Here is a 19,285-nt window from a genome sequence, read left to right as displayed (position 1 = left end):
GTGAACCATGTGATCTAGTAACCTCAATGTGCTCACATATAAGATCTCTAGTACTTATCAAAAGAAGTCTTAGCCCAATAAATAACTTAACTATGAAAGGATTTTTTTAATTTAATAAATTAAAATAATGTGACTGAAAAAAATCAACTAGGCAACCTTAGGTTTAGCAATGAGGTTTTAGATATAAAATGTGAACTACAAAGAAAAAAATTGATGTCAGACTTTATAAAATTAAAAAAAATATTTCTACTCTCAAAAGGCTCATTTAAGATAATAAAATGACAAATTACAAACTGGGAGAAAATATTTGCCAAACACATCTCTGATAAGGGACTTGTACACAAAATATTCAAGGTATTCTTACAAGCATTTCTTAAGGTTTTAAAAATGGACAAAAGTTTTGAAGAGACACCTCATCAAACAGGATATGCTGATGAGAAAAAAGCATGTGAAAAGATAGTCTTCATCATTTGTCATTAGAGAGTTACAAATAAAGCCGAATTGATATACCAGTACACATCTATAGGTATGAATAAAATCCAAAAAAGCTAATTATTTCAAAAGTTGACAAGAAAACTGAGCACCAGGGACTTTGGAAGATGGTTTGGTAGTTTCTTATATGGCTAAATATAGTCACACCCAAGCCATCCCGCAGTCGTGCTTCTACATATTTACCCAAGTTATTTGAAAACTTATGTCCACACAAAAAGCTTAATATATGTATACTTAAAAAAATGCATTTCGGAGGTTGGGAGATACCAGGATGTAATGAAGAATGTGACCCCTCAATCTAACTGTATTACAAATTTATGAAACAAAGCCACTGAAGGGAATGAGACAAAAAGCTTCTGACCTGATAACTTTGCAAATAAGTGCAATCTCTAAAACTAAAGGCAAAAGACTGCACATAAACACTGTACTCTTAAAATTAAAGTTGTTTCCCATGGGGGTATGGGTTGACAATTTTGATACTGCTATTTATCAGTATCATAAAATGGAAGTTGAATAAGTAAGTAAAAGACGATGAATGGTGAGAACCAAGGTTCTTACTCTAGGCGAATTAGTATGCTTTGTTTAATACAGATAGAGGTGATTAGATACAGATACATGCACACATATAATATATATAATTACAGATTATCTCTCTAGAGACAATGAAATAGAGAGTTATACATATATTCACAGGTTAGTATACACACTGATATTTCCTTAATCTGTCAGCTGAAAGAGGCCAGCTGCTGAAATACTCCAGTAACAACAAACATCTCATGGGTAGGTCTTGATTTCTCATATTATTATCCAATAAAAGGGACCAAATTTCTTGAAGAAACAACTGGTTTTAGGACCATGGCAGAAAATATACAAGATTAACCCAGAACACCTTGCAGTCACAAAAATTAAGGAAATATTGAAAAATACAAACAAAAAACATCTACAATGTTTTAAGTATGTCAAAAGGAAATAGGAATAACTTGAAAGAGCACTCAACAGCTGAAGATGGAAAAATCTGAGCAACAAAATAACTAAAAGAGTATTGTATTTTAGCACATGTGAATTATTATCCATGATTCCATGCTGACGTAAATAAATGACTGAATAAATAAATAAATCAGAGAGGCAAGAAAAATCTTCCATGCAAAAGAATTTATATAAATATTGTCCTCAAGGGGTGGGAGCATAAATCATCATTCCTTACATAGTGATTTCCTCCTGGAGCACAGTATGAAAAAGAGGGAAAAGAGAGTAACTTTACAGTGGTGAAGCCTCACGAATATCACTCCAACCAGGTTTTCAAAGTCAACATGAACAGTGATGGTTTATGTTGGTAGCATGCACTTTTGATATGTGATAGGTAGGGCCCGTTACCACTGTGATCTTCCTCGCCATAACCAATAATTCCAATCTCATCGTTAGTAAAACATCAGGCAAATCCCAACTGTGGGACATTTTACAAAACACCTGACTCAACTCCTTAAAACTATCAGAGTCATCATAACCCTGTGATGTTCCGATCACAGTTAGGAACTGTGAACCCAAGAGGAGCCTGAATTTTCAAGACATCTTATGATCTAGCTTTTTTAGTCCTACAATGTCACTTACAAAACATTTTATTGGAAAATCTAGTCAGGAAGACCAGTCCAGATTAAAAATGAGAGCAATGAATAACTGTTGCTGCAAAGGACCCTTTTTAAAAAATTGAAAAGGCAAACAGCAGACTAGAGGAAAATACATGAAAATTACAAAAATCTGACAAAAGACTAGTATCTAGAATATATAAAGAACTCTCAACAGTAAAAAACCAAACAATTCAATCAGAAAATTACTAAAAGGCATAGGTCAAATATGCTATACCAAAAGCAAATAAGTATATAAAAAGCTATTCACCATTATTAGTCAATGAGGAAAGGAAAATTAAAACCACAATTCTACATCACTATATACATTTCAGAATGGAAAACATGACAAAAACAAATGCTGGTGAAGATGTGGAAAAAGTGGATCACATACATTACTGGTAGGAATGTAAAATGTACAGCTACTCTGGAAAACATTTTTCAGTTTCTTTAAAAAGTAGCCATGACCCAGCAACTACATTCCTTGACATTTATCCCAGAGAAAAGGAAGCATTAGGGTCACACAAATACCTACACAGGAATGTTTATAGAAACTTTATTCATATTAGCCCCAAACTGGAAATAGGCCAAACATCTTACACAGGTGAGGGGTTAAATACAGTACTGATCCAAGGCAGTCTCAATCAAAATTCCAACAGCCGGGTGGTATGACGGTGGCTCAGTGGTAGAATTCTCAACTGCCATGCCAGAGACCCAGATTCAATTCCTGGTGCCTGCCAGTAGGGAAAAAAAAAATTCCAACAGCCTACTTTGCAGAATTGGAAAAGCCAGCTCTCAAATTTATCTGGATAGCAAAAACATCTTGAAAAAGAAGAAAGTTGGAGGACTTACACTTCTATTGGTATATTATAGAATGATGAGAAACTGCATCTTAGAAATGTACTATAGAAATATTGAAGATGACAAGAAATATCTAATAATAAAAAATATGTTTATACCTAAAAATATCTTAAATGAGACTACATTTGGGGTGAATGTTTCATATGTGGACATGTTCTTTTTATCATGTGAACAAAATTAGAAACATATTTGCTTTGTTAACTTTTATTAACACACAAAATGGGGTCATGTCCTCAGATGATTATGGACAAATATAAAATAACAAGAAACAAAGAAATGTTAAGGAACATCTGAGTTCATAATGAGCCAATAAAGGAATCAATAAATGAGAAAAGAAGGTATTGGGAACTTGCTGTACCAAATTTGGAATAAGAAAAAAATGGTGAGTTATTTTTTCCTCATATCACATAGAATAAAACAAAAATGAGAAGAAACTGGAACATGTTCCAAGGTAAATGAATGTTTAGTGTTCCCAACAGATTGTGTTTATGTACAACCTAAAAGTAAATACCACAGAATTTTTTTTAATCCAATATGGATGAAAAATGATTTGCAAAAAGTAATCAAGTATATGAGCAGCTCAGATATGAAGTATAAAATATTGGCTAGGCAGAATTGCTGGAAAGAGACAAAGGGAACAGTAGTAAGAGCAGAATGAAAGGGAAAACCAAGGTAAGGAATGCAATGGGACATATCACGGGAGGTCAAAATATTATACAAAAATGTGTTTCAGGCATATAAAGGACCAGAGGTCACTCTGAAGAAGCCCGTAGAGTAAAAATTATAAGAATAAATTATCGACCAATGACATAGATATTGCTAAATATTAAATTAATCCCTTGCTTCCCTGTCTAGGTTTTCACAAAGAAAATAAGGGACAAATGCTGGGAATGGACGTTAATTTCCCTTGGGAGAGAAAAGAAGTATTACAGGAAATTGTGATCATGACAAAACAGGTAATCAAAAATAATTGCTGAAACCACACACACAAAGAACACAAAAAAATCCGACAGTGAATGGCTAGGTATTGTCTTACTGGTTTTACTGTACAAAACCTAAAAAAAATAAATAATAAAACAGCAAGAGGAGAAATGAAGGATCAGGTTCCTTCTGCAGTCAGCTTTTTTCTAAAACCTAATGTTTAAAGGATGCAACCCACACCTTTTATTTAGCTGGAAAGATGTGAGATCAGTATAAGGAGCCTTTCTCTTTTGAAACCCTCAGTTCTGCTCTTACATAATATAATATGTCGTGAATTATTGTGTAATTGTTTATTATTCTTCTTACCTTGGTTTTGACACCATGTGCGGGGGGAGGTTGAGAGGTAGATAGTTAAGTATTTTCTGTCTAAAACAAGGAAAGATGGTATGTTGATTAAAGATTAAGTGCAATAAGTAGTATTGCTGTACTTTGTTTCTGCTTCAAAAGTGTAAAATAGCAAAATAAAAACAGATGCAAGTGATTAATTTATTGTCTTTAAATATAGTTATGCAAAAATGAGTAAATATGCATGATTTCTACCAAGGGAAAGATCTCATGCAAAGAAATAATTTCGAAAACAAGTTGTCATGGTCAGCTTCATATCTCAACTTGGCCAAGTGGTGGTACCTGTTTATCTGGTTGGGCAAGTACTGGCCTGTCTGTTGCAATGAGGACATTTCAGAATTAGATCATGATCAGGTCAGCTGCATCCACAGCTGATTCTATTTGTAATCATCCAAGGGGAGTGTCTTCTGCAATGAGTGATGCTCAGTCTAATCACTGGACGCCTTTTAAGGAGAATTCAGAAGAGACAGGCTCTCTTCCTGATTCAGCCGGTGAGCCTCTCCCCAGTCCCCCAAGGAGCATGCTGTACCTTCTCCAAGGCCTAAAGCTGCACGACTCTTCCACTGCAATGAGGTGGGAAACTCATCCTCACCCTTCAGGGTCAACTCACCCTCTCCATGTATATGGATGGGTACATTCTCCTGTACCATCCAGACCCTCCATCGAAATCGTTGGCTTCACAGCCTGCCCTGCAGATTTTGGACTCTGCATTTCAGTGGTCACGTGAGGCATTTTTATAAATTTTATATTTGCAAGTATTCCCTGTTGATTCTTTTTCTCTAGAGAACCCTAACTAGAACAGATTTTAGTACCAGAGAGTGGGGTGCTGCTGCAGTTTGCAAATACAAGATATATTGGAACAACTTTTTGGATGGCTAAGGGGAAGATTTTGGAGGAACTATGAAGAGAATGATGGAGAAATCCTGGAGTGCTTGAAGAGACTGTTGGTGTAAACGGAACCACTTTGGTGGACAAAAGGTAGACACAAAAGAGAAAAATTGGAATTCGCACAGTGAGAACCATGGAAGCTCAGGTCTGAAGCCAAGAAACCTCAGCTGGGAGAGTGGACCCACCCATATACATGGAGAGGGTGAGTTTACCCTGAAGGGCGAGGATGACTTTCCCACCTCATTGCAGTGGAAGAGTCATGCAGCCTTAGGCCTTGGAGAAGGTACAGCACACTCCGTGGGGGACTGGGGAGAGCCTGGCTGCCACCACATGGAGGCGTTGAACATGTGTCCCGGAAATGACAGAGAACCCAGGGGTGGCCCTGATGCCTGGAGAGAGTGGAGCCAAGAAAAAGGTGGTCTACGCAATGTTCCCTGAGGTTGATTTGGAATGAGCCAGGCCACTGCACAGGCCCTTGGAAAGGGTGGGGCTGCCACTTTCTAAAGCCAAAGATAAATGACTTTCAGACTTTGAAATCCAATGGAGTTTGCCCTGCAGGTTTTCAGAACTGTTTGGGTCATGCGACTGTTCCAATTTCTCCCTATGGAAATGAAAAGCTGTATTCTGTGAATGTCCTCCTTTGCATATTGGCACTGGATAACTTGTTTTGAGATTCATAGACCCACAGCCAGAAGAGAATTTTTTGCACCTTAATATTGTTTAAGGTGATCCGTGTAGTTGCCAAATTGACAAGGGGTGGACATGTGGTAGTTAGATTCAATTGTCAACTTGGCCAGGTGAAGGCACCTAGTTCTGTTGCTGTGGACATGAGCCAATGGCACGTGAACTTCATCTATTGCTGATTCCATCTGCAGTTGGCTAGGAGGCGTGCCTGCTGCAATGAATGATGTTGACTTAATTGGCTGGTGCTTAGATGAGAGAGCACAACGTAGCACAGCCCAAGCAGCTCAGCATACCTCATCTCAGCACTCGCAGCTCAGCCCAGGCCTTTCCAGATGTAGAAAGGAATCACCCCGGGGAAAGTTGTTGGAACCCAAAGGCCTGGAGAGAAGGCCAGCAGAGATCACCGTGAGCCTTCCCATGTAAGAAAGAACCTTAGATGAAAATTAGCTGCCTTTCCTCTGAAGAACTAATGAAATAAATCCCCTTTTATTAAAAGCCAATTTGTCTCTGGTGTGTTGCATTCCCACAGCTAGCAAACTAGAACACAAGTGAAAATAAAATTTTAGCAGTAATGGTGGAGCCCAAAAACCAAAAAGCAGTGTTACCCTGATACTATTAAAAATAAGATCTGTATTGGAAGAATAAAAATGTTTCCATATAAGAACACAGAAATAATATCTGTTATTCAATTATATAAGAATTTACCCCAGTACCACATTGTTTAAATGGATTAAAGGCAATTTTATACAATCATTCATTCATTTACTCACTCACTCACTCAATTAATAAATATATGGGCCTCCTGTGTGTAATAATTTGCCAGTATGGTGTGTGAATATATAGCTCAATAAAACTACTTTATGAGTCTGTTAGAAGAGTAAAAACCCAGTTGGTAGGGATAGGGCTGGTGATGGTTTGGGAAGACTGCTAGGAGAATCAAAGACAAAATGCACAGAGGTATGGCTCAGTATGGTATCTTCTAAGAACTAAAAGTAGGTCAAATAAACCAGAAGAAATAAGGAATATGTGATAAGGAGTGTGAGAAATGAATGATGGATAATCCTGAAAGGTAGATTTTTTCCTCATTTTATCTGCTGTTTTGTAATTTTGTGTTAAAAAAAACTGAATATTTCATAATCATTTGTCCTTCATGAGAAACGTTCCATGATATGTTTTCACTGAAAGCTCAATGTGGTAAAAGTCTGAATTTCTGATACAGATTTTTATCTTTCTAAAAGTGATCACTGATACAGAAAGATTCTGGCACATGATTTTTTATAAGTGGTTGTATTAATGTAACTATCATACAGAAAAAATGAAGAGGCAATGATAATTTTTCTTCTTGAATATAACTTTCAGAGAAAGAATCAACTAATGCATTCAAGGTCATACTGATGAATTTTTGAAATAATGAGCTAGTTCTTAGGCCATCTATTCTTGATACAGGAAATATTTAGCAAAGTTTATCATTCCTTCAAACATTATTTTTGCCATTTTAATGTTGATGATTATGCAAAAGTAGTTAGCCTGTAAAGGACATTCAGAATACCTAGAAATTAATACAGTTTGAATGAAACAAAAAAGCTACAAAAGAAAGATCAAAAAATTGTTAGTAGCTAATGTTATAAAAAATTGTGAATATGGTGAATACTCTAAAAGATTTTCTTTCTCAAAATGAACCATGTGTTTTCAATTACCAGGACAAAGAATATATACCTAAAATTTCAAAAGATAAAATCATGACATTTTCTACAGATTCAATCAAATTTCAGATTATAGTGGATTTTCAGTGGAACATTATAAACTAAATTTAAAATTTATTTGGAAAACAAAATGTTCCACAATGAATGGAATATTTTTTAAAAGAAGCAAACTAGGCACACAGCATGATGGGCATCAAATGACAAAATATAAAATGAACTATGAATACAGAGTAAAACTAATATTAATTAAAAATTATATATTGGTCAATATATCAATATACTGTTTAACTGGTGCTTTGTAACAAAAATCCCACTATTTAGTAGTTTAAAATATCGTTTAAAAATTATTGTTCTTGGTTCTGTGAGTTAACTAAGCTCTAGTGGGCAGTTCTCACTGACAATCTCTTGTGTGATTGCAGGCAGAAGTCCCCTGGGGTTTCAGTCACCTGAAAGCTCAATAAGGAGCAGAGCCAGGGTGGCTCATATGCATTGCTGGCCATCAGTGCTGGCTATTGGTTTAGCTCTCAGTTTAGGATTTGACCAGCAGCTTCTGAATATGTCTTCTGCATTTGAGTTGGGATTTTCATAGCATGGCAGCTGAGTTTGGAAAGGAAACATTCCAAGAGTTAGCATTCTTATAAAATCAAGATAATGAATCAAAATTTTTTATGATCGAGCTTCTCAAGTTCAAAAACTTTATATTGGTTAAACCAATCAGTAAGGGTAGACCAGATATAAAAGGAGAACAATTAAAATTCTCAAATGGAGGAGTTTCAAATAATTTAAAGCCTTCTTCAATCTGCTCCATAACCATAAGCTTATTTATGTTACTCTTAGATGCAAAACATACTCACCTTTTCTCAGGACCCCCCAAAAGGCTTTTCACATTACAGCATCAGACTCAGACTCAAGGTCTAAATTCTTGTCTTCTTAATCTAATCTAGATCCAGATGAAGCCCCTCTGCAGTCCTTGAGTATAGCTCCTCCCCATCAGAAGTGCTTTGAGCTACAGAGTCTAGTTACCTGTCTCTTACACTTCTACCATACAGCGCTGGGACAAAGACAGTGTAATAGTATAATCACAATAAACATTCACGTTCAAAAAAGAAGAAGAGAACAGATCCTAAAAGCAATTCTCACATCCAGCCAGGCATTTGTCACACAGTTCTGTGAACTAAGGATTATTTTCTCATACAGCTTTTGTTTCTTCCTGCCTGAGCTCTTACTCTGTGTGGGCATCCCATTCTTACCTCCTGTGTTTCCAATTTTGTCACCCTCCCTAGACTGTTGTGGTTATCTGTTGCTTCCTGAGACAGTTAATTTGGGGTGTCAGCTTGGCTAGGCTATGGTTTGTTTTGTCACACAGTAGTGTAGATATTTTGCCGTAAAGGTGTTGCATAGATTTGGTTAACATCTACAGTCATTGGATTTAAATAAAAGAGATTACCCTTGATATTGTGATTTGGGCATCATCCAATCAGTTGAAAGCCTTTTATAGAAAAACTGAAATTTCCCAGGGAAGAAGAATTTCTGCTTCAATACTGCAGCATAAAAGTCCTGTTGAGTTTCCAGACTGCAGGCCTATTCTACCTATTATGAACATTTCAGTCCCCATAATCAAGTCAATTCCTGAAAATGAATGTGTGTGTGTGTGTGTGTGTATCTTATTGGTTCTGTTTCTCCAAAGAACCTTGACTTATATACAGCCTAATAAACAACCCAGCTCTGATCAGTTTAAAGCAAACATTTTTAATTGATTTTTATTTACAAGTACTCCATGCCCGCCAGGTGAAAAATCCTTCTTTATCTCTGCTCCCATATCTTGGTACCCCCGATCTATTTTCTCTCTTTGAATTCACTGTTTCTACATATCTCATATAAGTGACATCATGTAATATTTGTCCTTATTTCACTAAGCATTATGATTTAAATGTTCCTGCATATTCCAGCATGTCTCAGAACATCCTCCTTATAGCCAAATAATATGTTTATTCATTCTTTTATTGATAGACAGTTGGGTTGTTTCCACCTTTTAGCTATTTTTTAATAATGCTGCTATGAACATTGGTGTACATAAATCTGTTTGAGATCCTGCTTTTACTTTCCTTGGGTACATGCATGTGCATGGAATTGCCAGGTCATATGGCAATTCTATATTTAACTTTTTGAGGAACCACCATATTGCTTTTCATATGAGCTGCACTATTCTACATTGATAGCAAAAAAAAAACACTAGAGTTGCAATTTCTCCACATTCTCACCAACATTTGTTATTCCCTATTTTTTAATAGCCATCCTTGTGTGTGTTAAGTGCTATTCTAGGTGATTTGATTTGCCTTGCCCTAATGCCTAATGCCATTTTTCAGTTTGGTTGTTTGTCATCTTGTTGGTTTGTAAAAGTTACTAATATATTTTGGATATCAAGTCCTTATTTAATATATGGTTTGCAACTATTTTCTCATATTCTATGTATTTTCTTTTCACTTTCTTGATAGTATCCTTCAATGCACAAAACTTCTTAAATTTTCTTGAAGTTGAAATTATCTACTGTTTCTTTTCATGAAGTTAAAATTATCTACTGTTGCTCATGCGTTTCATAGTGTATCTAAGAATTCATTACAGAATCCCAGGTCATGAAGATTTGACCTTATGCTATAATTTTAGCTCTTATATTTATGTCATTGATCCATTTTTAATTAATTTTTGTATATGGCATAAAGTTGTGGTCTAACTTCATTCTATTGCATGCGGACATCCAGTTTTTCCAACACCATTTGTTGAAAAAACTATCAATAAAATAGATATTTTAAAAATCACAAAACTCAATAATGAGAAAACAAAGTGCTAAGAAAAAAAATGGGCAAAAGATTTTGAGTGACACTGTTTCAGTGAAAATTTACAAATGGCACATAAACATATGGAATGATGTACAACATCATTAATCATCATAGAAATGCAAATTAAAATCAGATGAGGTACTGCTACAGAACCACAATGTGAGATATAACTATACACTTGGCAATATTAAGAGCTGGTGAGGATGTGGAGTGACTGAAACTCTCATATTGCTAGTGGAAATGCAGAATTGTACAGCCATTTTGGAAAACATTTTGACATAATCTTTCACCTACATATTTATTCAAGGTAAATGAAAACATATAGCCACACAAATCCTATTCAAAAATGTTTATAACAACTTTATCCATAATCTTCAAATACTTGAAAGAACTAACATTTCCAAAACAGATGAAATTGATAGTTGTGTAGCCATACAATGGGATACTACCCTGCAATGCAGCAACATAGGTGAACCTTAATTATGGATGCTAATTGAAAGAAACTATACTGTAATAGCTATATCCTAGATTGTTCCATTTATATAATATTCTGAAAAAGACAAAACGACAAAGACACAAAACAGACCATGGTTGTAAGGGGTATGAACAGGGAGAATGGAATGAGTATGAAGGGGCAAAAGGGAAATTTGGCGGTTGTGTAGACATTCTTTGTCATGATTTTGGTAGTGTTTGGATGAATGTGTGTGCTTGTCAGAATACATAAAACCGTGCATCTAAACAAGGTGGAATTTACAGTATATAAATTATACCTCAATTAACCAAACCTGTACAAAAAATAAACATTGAATGCATGTTGTAAAATGAAAATCAGTGGCTATCCTGACATCTGTAAAGAGCAACCCAAATAGCTTTTTTTTTAAATATTGGCCAGGCATTTGTTATATAATAGATGATTCTGATGCTGGAAATTGGAAACTGTTATCATTGAAACTACTTCTTTCTAAGTGAGGCTTGTAAAACAACAACAACAAAAAAAACAAATTAAAAATTTCAAGCTCAAAATCTGATGGTATTGATTTCACTTTCTAGGTCCTGGGGAATGATGATAACTTTCATTTCTGCTAGAGCACTTTGTAATTTTCACAGGGACTTCTACATCCAGGAGCAAAGAACACTGCAGGTGTTTAGCCTGTCAGCAATTATGCCTCAAATAACACACTGCATTTCACCAGTGCATTGAAAAAAATAGGCGGTTGTGAAAAGTTGTTTAGTACTAGAAATTTTGAATTCCAAAGATCTATGATGTCAAAAGAATATAACCAATCACCTTTTGAGCTCAATCCTGCCTTCTGATAGGGACACTTCCTGTTGCAATGGTAGACTAATTAATCAACAATAGTCACAGAGTAGCAATGCAATAGGACAAGAAGCAATTTGCTTTGGACATCCTGAGTGTCCCATATTGAAATATTAGCTCTAGGCTCAGCGGCTAGATTTCAAATGTAAAAATGCCATGGAAAAGATAAAGAATTTGTCTAAACTCACACATTTATGTGATGACTTATTTTTTTCCCTTTTAGGATAAAAATGAGTAAATAAGTCTATACGGAACTGCTATGGAAGCTGGTTATGATGGAGTTAAGTCTTCAAAGGTAGGATTTCAAACATTTCCAAAACCATGCTACCTATTTGAATATTATGCCTAAAAATACTCCTTATAAAATAGCATACCAATTAAAAGTTGATACCTCAGTAAACGACAGGATAAATATGCATATTAATGATTATCAGACTTCTAAACTGGACTCCCACTTCTAGTCTGCCCCTCCCTTAGATCCTACCTGTTATAAAACCCAGATCAAATTATTTGACTTCATACGTAATTCCCTACAAAAGATCCGTAGCATAACTCTTTGTAAAATAAAGTAAAATTCTTCATAATTAGAACCCAACTTAATTTCTCAGCTGATTTTCATGATTTCAGCCCCTTCTACTTTGCTTTTCATTCTTTAGCAACCCAAATTCCTCAGTACCGCTTGCCAAGCAGCCCTGAATGCCTGGGCATTTCTTACTGTTCAAGCCTTCCTTGGGACAGCACACCTGAGGCCTCACCCTGGAATGCCATCCCTCCTTGCAATGACCAAGTAAAACCAACTCCTTGTCCAGATCAAAAGTTGCCCTCAGGGTAAAACTTTTACACCCCACCTGGGCTAAAAGTTACTCTGTCTTTAGTATCTTTAACTCTTCATTCATAATCCTGTTATAACCGCTATACCATTTTCTTATGCTTAACCATTTATGCTTCTTTTCCCCTCTTTCCCTCAAAATGCTTAGCTTTGTTCAATTAAGGGGAGAATCTATGCTATTTCAATCTTTAAATTCACTATCTAGCACAGTGTGTGAAACAGAGTATGTGTTGAATAAATTATCATTACGTGAACTAAACTGAACAAACCATGTATGTGATCACAGCATAAATCTGTTATCAAACATATGGCAAATAAGATCACATTTTAAAGAATAAAAAAACAAAAATTGAAAATAAAAAAAAATCACATTTGGAGTCAAACTGGTCATTAGTATATACTAATAATAGGCACCATCCTGTAGAGAAATGTGACAATTATCATTTGTGTAAATGTAGGCGTTAGAAAGCAGTCAGTAATAGATCAAACTACTCGGTTTGTTTACTATACTAAACCCAAGAAGATTGGCAATGTCCTTATTCATGAATTTCCAGTTCTAGATTTCATGCATCCTGAGAGCAGAAATGAAAAACATATTCATTCTTGTTTGTGTCTTTGGCATTTATCATAGTTCATGTTGATTGTAGAGAGTCAATTAAATGCTGTTACTTTTAAATGTAACCCTTATTGTAATTCTTTATGTAACTCTGTAGAAACTTATTTCTAAAGAGTAGTTTTGAGAGGCCAAGGAACTGAGAGGCAGAAAGCTGTAGCCTGGTATGAAAGTGTGGAGACTGCGGGAGTGGAGGACCAGGAAGTATGCCAGGCTGTGTTCCTGGGGCACACTACCCTCACCAGCACAGCCCTGTGACCAGCGACTCACCCCACACCCATGGACCCAAACCCGGTCACCCACTCCCATTCCCCGTGCTCCAGGCACCCCCACCCCACCAGTCCCCAGTGCATGTACCTCCCCCCCACCCCCACCCCAAGTGCAGCACAACCCACCTCTCCTGTACCCCTCACGAGCACTACCTCCTCCTCCTTGTTCCCTGCAGGCTGTTGCCAGCAGAGAAAGGTCGTGGGCACTAACATCCATTCCCAGGCTACACCTGCCCCCCTGCCCACAGTGTTGCATAGCCTCACCCCATCCCCGCCCCATCCTCCAGCTCTGCGCATCAGTTCACAGCACACCTAGGCCCATGCATGCACACGGGCCTCCAATCACATCATTCAACTCTGGGAAACGCACTTTACAGCCTTCCTAGAGCCACACATATGCATAACCCTCAGCCACAATTCCCAGTTCTGAGAAAGTCCTGACCTGTACAGCCAGGTCACATTTGTCCCCAATCCACGAGGGCATAACAATGACCTGCTGCCACAGCTCTACGTATGCGCACAAAGGGTCCCATGCCTTAGACCAGCTCACACCAGGATTACGCCCCCCAGACCAGTGTACCCACATAGCTACATCCTCCCTGGCTGCTGGGCACCTATGTTCATAAGCATCAGCATAACATCTCCAACCTGTGCCTATACCTGTCCTGAAAGAAATCACCACACTGAATGCTCCATACTGTACCCTGCTCCCTGCTGTGCAACCATCCTGCAAGCAAAAGGCCTTAGACTACTGAAAGAAATAAACCCCCAAGTAAATCAGTCAAGATATTTACATGTCACAAAGACAACAGAAGATCATTAAGCATATCACAATGCAGACAGATAGAGCCCTGCCTAATGACCAAATTAAAACACCAGAACAGACACAGATTTTAGAACAACTAATTAAAAATGTTCATACAAATCAACTTAATAAATTAAGTGGCCTAGCAAATGACATAAAAGGAGATCAAGAAAACAGCAGAAGAGCATAAAGAGGAATTTGAAAGAATAGAAAAATAGCAGATATCACAGAGATTAAAGCCTATATTGACCAAATAAAGAACATACTAGAGGCACACAATACCAGATTTGAAGAGACAGAAGAAATAATTAATGATACAGAGGGCAGGATAACTGACTTCGAAGACTCTAAACAGCAAATGTGAAAAAAGATGGGAAAAATGGAATTGGATCTAAGGGAAATGATAGACAAAACAAAGCATACAAATATAAGAATCATTGGTGTCCCAGAAGGAGAAGAGAGCAGTAAAGGGCTAGGAAGATCAGTTGAGGATAGTAATGGGGAAAAACTTCCCAACCCTTATAATGGACATAAATATACAAGTCAAAGAAGTCCAACGAACTCCAAACAGAAAAAATCCAAATAAGCCTTCCCCAAGACACATACTAATCAGCCTGTCAAATTTTGAAGAGAATTAGAAAATCCTGAAAGTGGCAAGGGAAAAACATTCTACTACATACAAGGGAAACCAATTAAGACTGGGTTCCGACTATACAACTAGCACCCTGGAGGCAAGAAGGTGGTAGTATGATATATTCAAGATCCTGAAAGAGAAAGACTTCCAGGCAAGAATTCTGTACTCAGTCAAATTGTCCTTCAAAACTGAGGGAGAGATTAAAGTTTTCACAGACAAAGAAGTCCTAGAAGAATTTATCAAAAAGAGGCCAGACCAATAAGAAATACTAAAAGGAGCTCTGCTGGCTGAAAAAAAAAGACAAGAGGGAGGTCTAGAGGAAAGCACATAATTGAAGAGTACCACTAAGGGTAATCTAAAGAATACAAAGAGAAAGAGAGAAAAGAATGTATAGATTTGACAAATAACCTAAAAAAGTTAAGATGGTGGGTTCAAGAAATGTCTTTTCAGTAATAACTTTGAATGTTAATGGACTAAATTTACCAATTAAAAGATACAGATTGGCAGAATGGATTAAGAAACATAATCTAGCTATATGCTGTTTACAAGAGACTCATCCTAGACACAAGGGTACAAATAGATTGAAAGTGAAAGGATGGAAAACAGATGTTCCACTCAAGTTGTAACCAAAAGAAAGCAGGAGCAGCTATACTAATATTGAACATAATAGACTAAATGTAAGGATGTCATAAGAGACATTAAAGGACATGATATATTAATTAAAGGGTATATTCACCAAGAAGATACAATAATCACAAATGTTTATGCTCCCAATAAAGGAGTTCCAAAGTACATGAGACAGACATTGGCAAAACTGAAGGGAGCGATAAATGTTTCAACGGTAATAGTAGGAAACTTCAATATACCACTCTCCGCTATAGATAGAACAACCAGACAGAAGATCAGCAAGAAAATATAGAAGTTAAGTAACTTGATAAATGAATTAGACCTAACAGACATATATAGATCATTGCACCCTGTATTCAATGAAGAGAGACTGAAAGTTTTCCCCCTAAGATCAGGTACAAGACAAGGATGCCCACAGTCACCTCTGTTATTCAACATTGTGCTAGAAGTTCTAGCTAGAGCAATCAGGCAGGAAAAAGAAATAAAAGGCATCCAAAGTGGAAAGGAAGAAGTAAAACTCATTATTTACAGATGATATGATACTATACTTGAAAGATTCTGAGAAATATACAGCAAAGTCACTTGAGCTAATCAACAAATTCAGCAAGGTGGTGGGATACAAATTTAATGTGCAAAAATCAGTAACGTTTCTATACACAAGCAATGACCTAACTGAGGAATCAGTTGAGTAAAAATTCCATTCAAAATAGCAACTAAAAGAATCAAGTACTTAGGAATGAACTTAACAAGGGATGTAAAGGACTTGTACACAGTAAACTACATAACATTGCTAAAAGAATCAAAGAAGACCTAAATAGGTGGGAAAACATTCCCTGCTCATGGGTAGGATGACTATAGTTAAGATGTCAATTTTACCCAAATTAATCTACAGATTCCACACAGTACCAATCAACAGTTCAACAACCTACTTTGAAGACTTGGAAAAGTGAGAAGGAAAAGAGACCCTGAATAGCTAAAAGCATCCTAAAAAAAGAAGAACGAAGAGGGAGGATTAACACTCCCTGACTTTAAAACCTGTTATAAAACCACAGTGGTCAAAGCAGCATAGAACTGGCACAAAAACAGAAGCATTGACCAATGGAATCAAATCAAGAGTGTAGAAATAAACCACCAAATCTATGGTCAACTGATTTTTGACAAAGCCCCCAAATCCTATGAACCAGGACAAGATAGTCTTTTCAATAATTGGGCATGGAAGAATTGGATATCAGTAGCCAAGAGAATGAAAGAGTACCCTGATCTTTCACTCTATAAAAAAATTAACACAAAGTGGATCAAACATCTAAATATAAGAACTAGCACCATAATGCTTCTAGAAAAAAATGTAGGGAACCATCTTCAAGACCTAGTAATAGGAGGTAGCTTCCTAAACTTTATACCTAAAACACAAGCAACAAAATAAAAAATAGATAAATGGTTACTCCTCAAAATCAAATGCTTCTGCACCTCAAAAGACTTTATCAAAAAGGTGAAGAGGCAGCCAGTCAATCGGAGAAAATATTTGGTAATCACATATTGGGAAAAAGTTTGATTTCCTGTATATACAAAGAAATCATACAACTCAAGAACAAACAACCCAATTATAAAATGGGCTAATGATGTGAATAGGCATCTGTCTGAAGAGCAAATACAGATGGTTCAAAAGCACATGAACAGATACTTTTCATTGGCTATAAGGGAAATGCAGATGAAGACTACAATGAGATATTCCACCTCATACCTATAAGAATGGCTGCTGTTAAACAAACAGGAAACTATAAATGTTGGAGAGTTTGTGGAGAAACAGGGACACTTATGCACTGCTGGTGGGAATGCATAATGGTGCAGCCATTATGAAAGACTGTTTGGTGGTTCCTTAGGAAACTAAATATTGAGCTGCTCTATGACCCAGCAATAGCACTACTTGGTATATACCCAGAAGAGCTGAAAGCAATGACACAAAACAGACATTTTCCCACTGATATTCATAGCGGCATTATTCACAATCTCCGAAAGATGGAAACAAACCAAATGCCCATCAACAGATGAGTGGATCAACAAAATGTGGTATATACATATGATGGAATATTATGCAGCAGTATGACAAAATGATGTCCTGAAGCACATGAAAAGATGAATGAGTCTTGAGGACATAATGCTGAGTGAAATTAGCCATACACAAAAGGATAGATACTGTATGATTCCACTTTTATGACCAGCATAAATGTATAATCGGAGGTTTATAATACAGAATATAGGGGAGTTAGCGATACATAGAAGCTAGAGATGGATGAACCGTTAGCTAATGAGGTTGAACTCCAATGTAAGGGAATGAATAGGAGTAAATGTGGTTCTCTAGTGGGTCCATAAGTAATATTAGCATATTGAAGATGAACAAGATTGAAAGGGGTTGTATAGACCTATGTGTCCCACTGATTAACACTAGAAATATGGATGAGTTCTTGCAAGAATTACTTCAAAGATATGATTCTTGTACATAGAGTATTTAAGTCCAGTGTACAGGGGGAAAACTTCTATTGTATGCTATGAGCTGTGTTCAGAAGGAAACCATCAGCACTGTCACAGCAGCAACAGAGGTAACTAATGTGAAGGAGGGACAAGAGTTAAGAGGCGGTTTAGAGCTCCTATTTGGTGAGGGTGTGTTTATTGGTTTTCTTTCTCTTGGGAACAATGAAATTATCTCACATTGAGAATGTTGATGGACTGCGAACTTTGGGCCCTACACATGATGCCCAATGAATACAGGTGACTGAAGGATGCAGTGACTGAGAAGTAAATTGGCAAATGATGGTGTATACTTATGAATGAAGGCTGTGCTGCTACAAAAGGAACAAAGTCCTGAGGCATGCAATGATGTGAATGAACATGTGGGACATTTGGTGAGACAAAATAAACCAGAAACAAAACAACAAGAATGATATGGTCACCTTTAGAAAATGCTTATTAGAAAACAGGGGCCTAGATTGTAAGCTTTTAGAGCAGACACATTAAATCCAGAGCAGTGTTTATTATTTCTGGATTTTGAGAGGCTGTTTATATATATAACCTGATACTTAGAGATAAGAATGAAGCCAAACAAGTTGGGGTTAAAGTAATTTAGAACATAGGTATAGGAAAGACAGGGTCTATATTTTAGAACCACACATGCTCTTTGAGACCATTGGAAGAAAGGTTTATTTGATCTGGAACTGAAATTTTCTGTAGTTCATAATCTGATCCAACCTATCTGTATAACTCATTTGAACAATTGAAACACAGGGAGCACAGAATAAGAAAGAGGTCCTTTAATCCTGTGCAAATTATTGTAATGCCTGAATGCATCCTAGAGTATATTAAGCAGATAATCAAAAAATATTGGCAACTTTTCCTGGGGGAGGGGAGAAAGAATATGGAACAATTAAATTTTACCATAAGGAATTCCCTGATACTGTGTCAAACTTTAGGGACACCCAAATCAATAGGCCATGCCCTCAATCATGAGGCTTACTCTTGTGATGCTTATGTAGATAGCAGAGAAGCTTAGACTACCTATAGGCATAACTAACAGTTAGTTCTGGAGGACCTCTGTTGTTGCTCAGATATGGCCTCAGTCTCTCTAAGCCCAACTCTGCAAGTGAAATCATTGCATTCTCCCCTACATGGGACATGACATACAGGCATGAAAGTCTCCCTGGTGACATGGGAGATGACTCCCAGGGATAAATCCAGACCTGGCACCATGGGATCAACAATTACATCCTGACCAAAAGGGTGAAA

General features: G+C 36.7%; 1 long non-coding RNA gene across 3 annotated transcripts in view; it reads left to right on the top strand.

The window, feature by feature from the left end:
- Positions 1-2,825: 2,825 nt before the first annotated feature.
- The window catches only part of LOC143643392 (uncharacterized), a 115,144-nt gene continuing 98,684 nt past the window's right edge, over positions 2,826-19,285 (top strand). For 2 of the 3 annotated variants that reach the window (XR_013156255.1, XR_013156254.1), the window contains exons 1-3: positions 2,826-2,976; positions 3,831-3,931; positions 11,955-12,026. This is a non-coding gene — a long non-coding RNA (uncharacterized LOC143643392). Of the gene's footprint in view, positions 2,977-3,830; positions 3,932-11,954; positions 12,027-12,387; positions 12,590-19,285 lie in introns of those variants that run through there. The other variant, XR_013156256.1, reaches the window with a different exon arrangement.

Source organism: Tamandua tetradactyla, chromosome 8 (assembly GCF_023851605.1).
Source record: "Tamandua tetradactyla isolate mTamTet1 chromosome 8, mTamTet1.pri, whole genome shotgun sequence".
In the NCBI taxonomy this organism is placed as follows: Eukaryota; Metazoa; Chordata; class Mammalia; order Pilosa; family Myrmecophagidae; genus Tamandua; species Tamandua tetradactyla.
The sequence above is the reverse complement of the archived record's forward strand: the minus strand, read 5'-3'. Positions and strand labels throughout refer to the sequence as shown.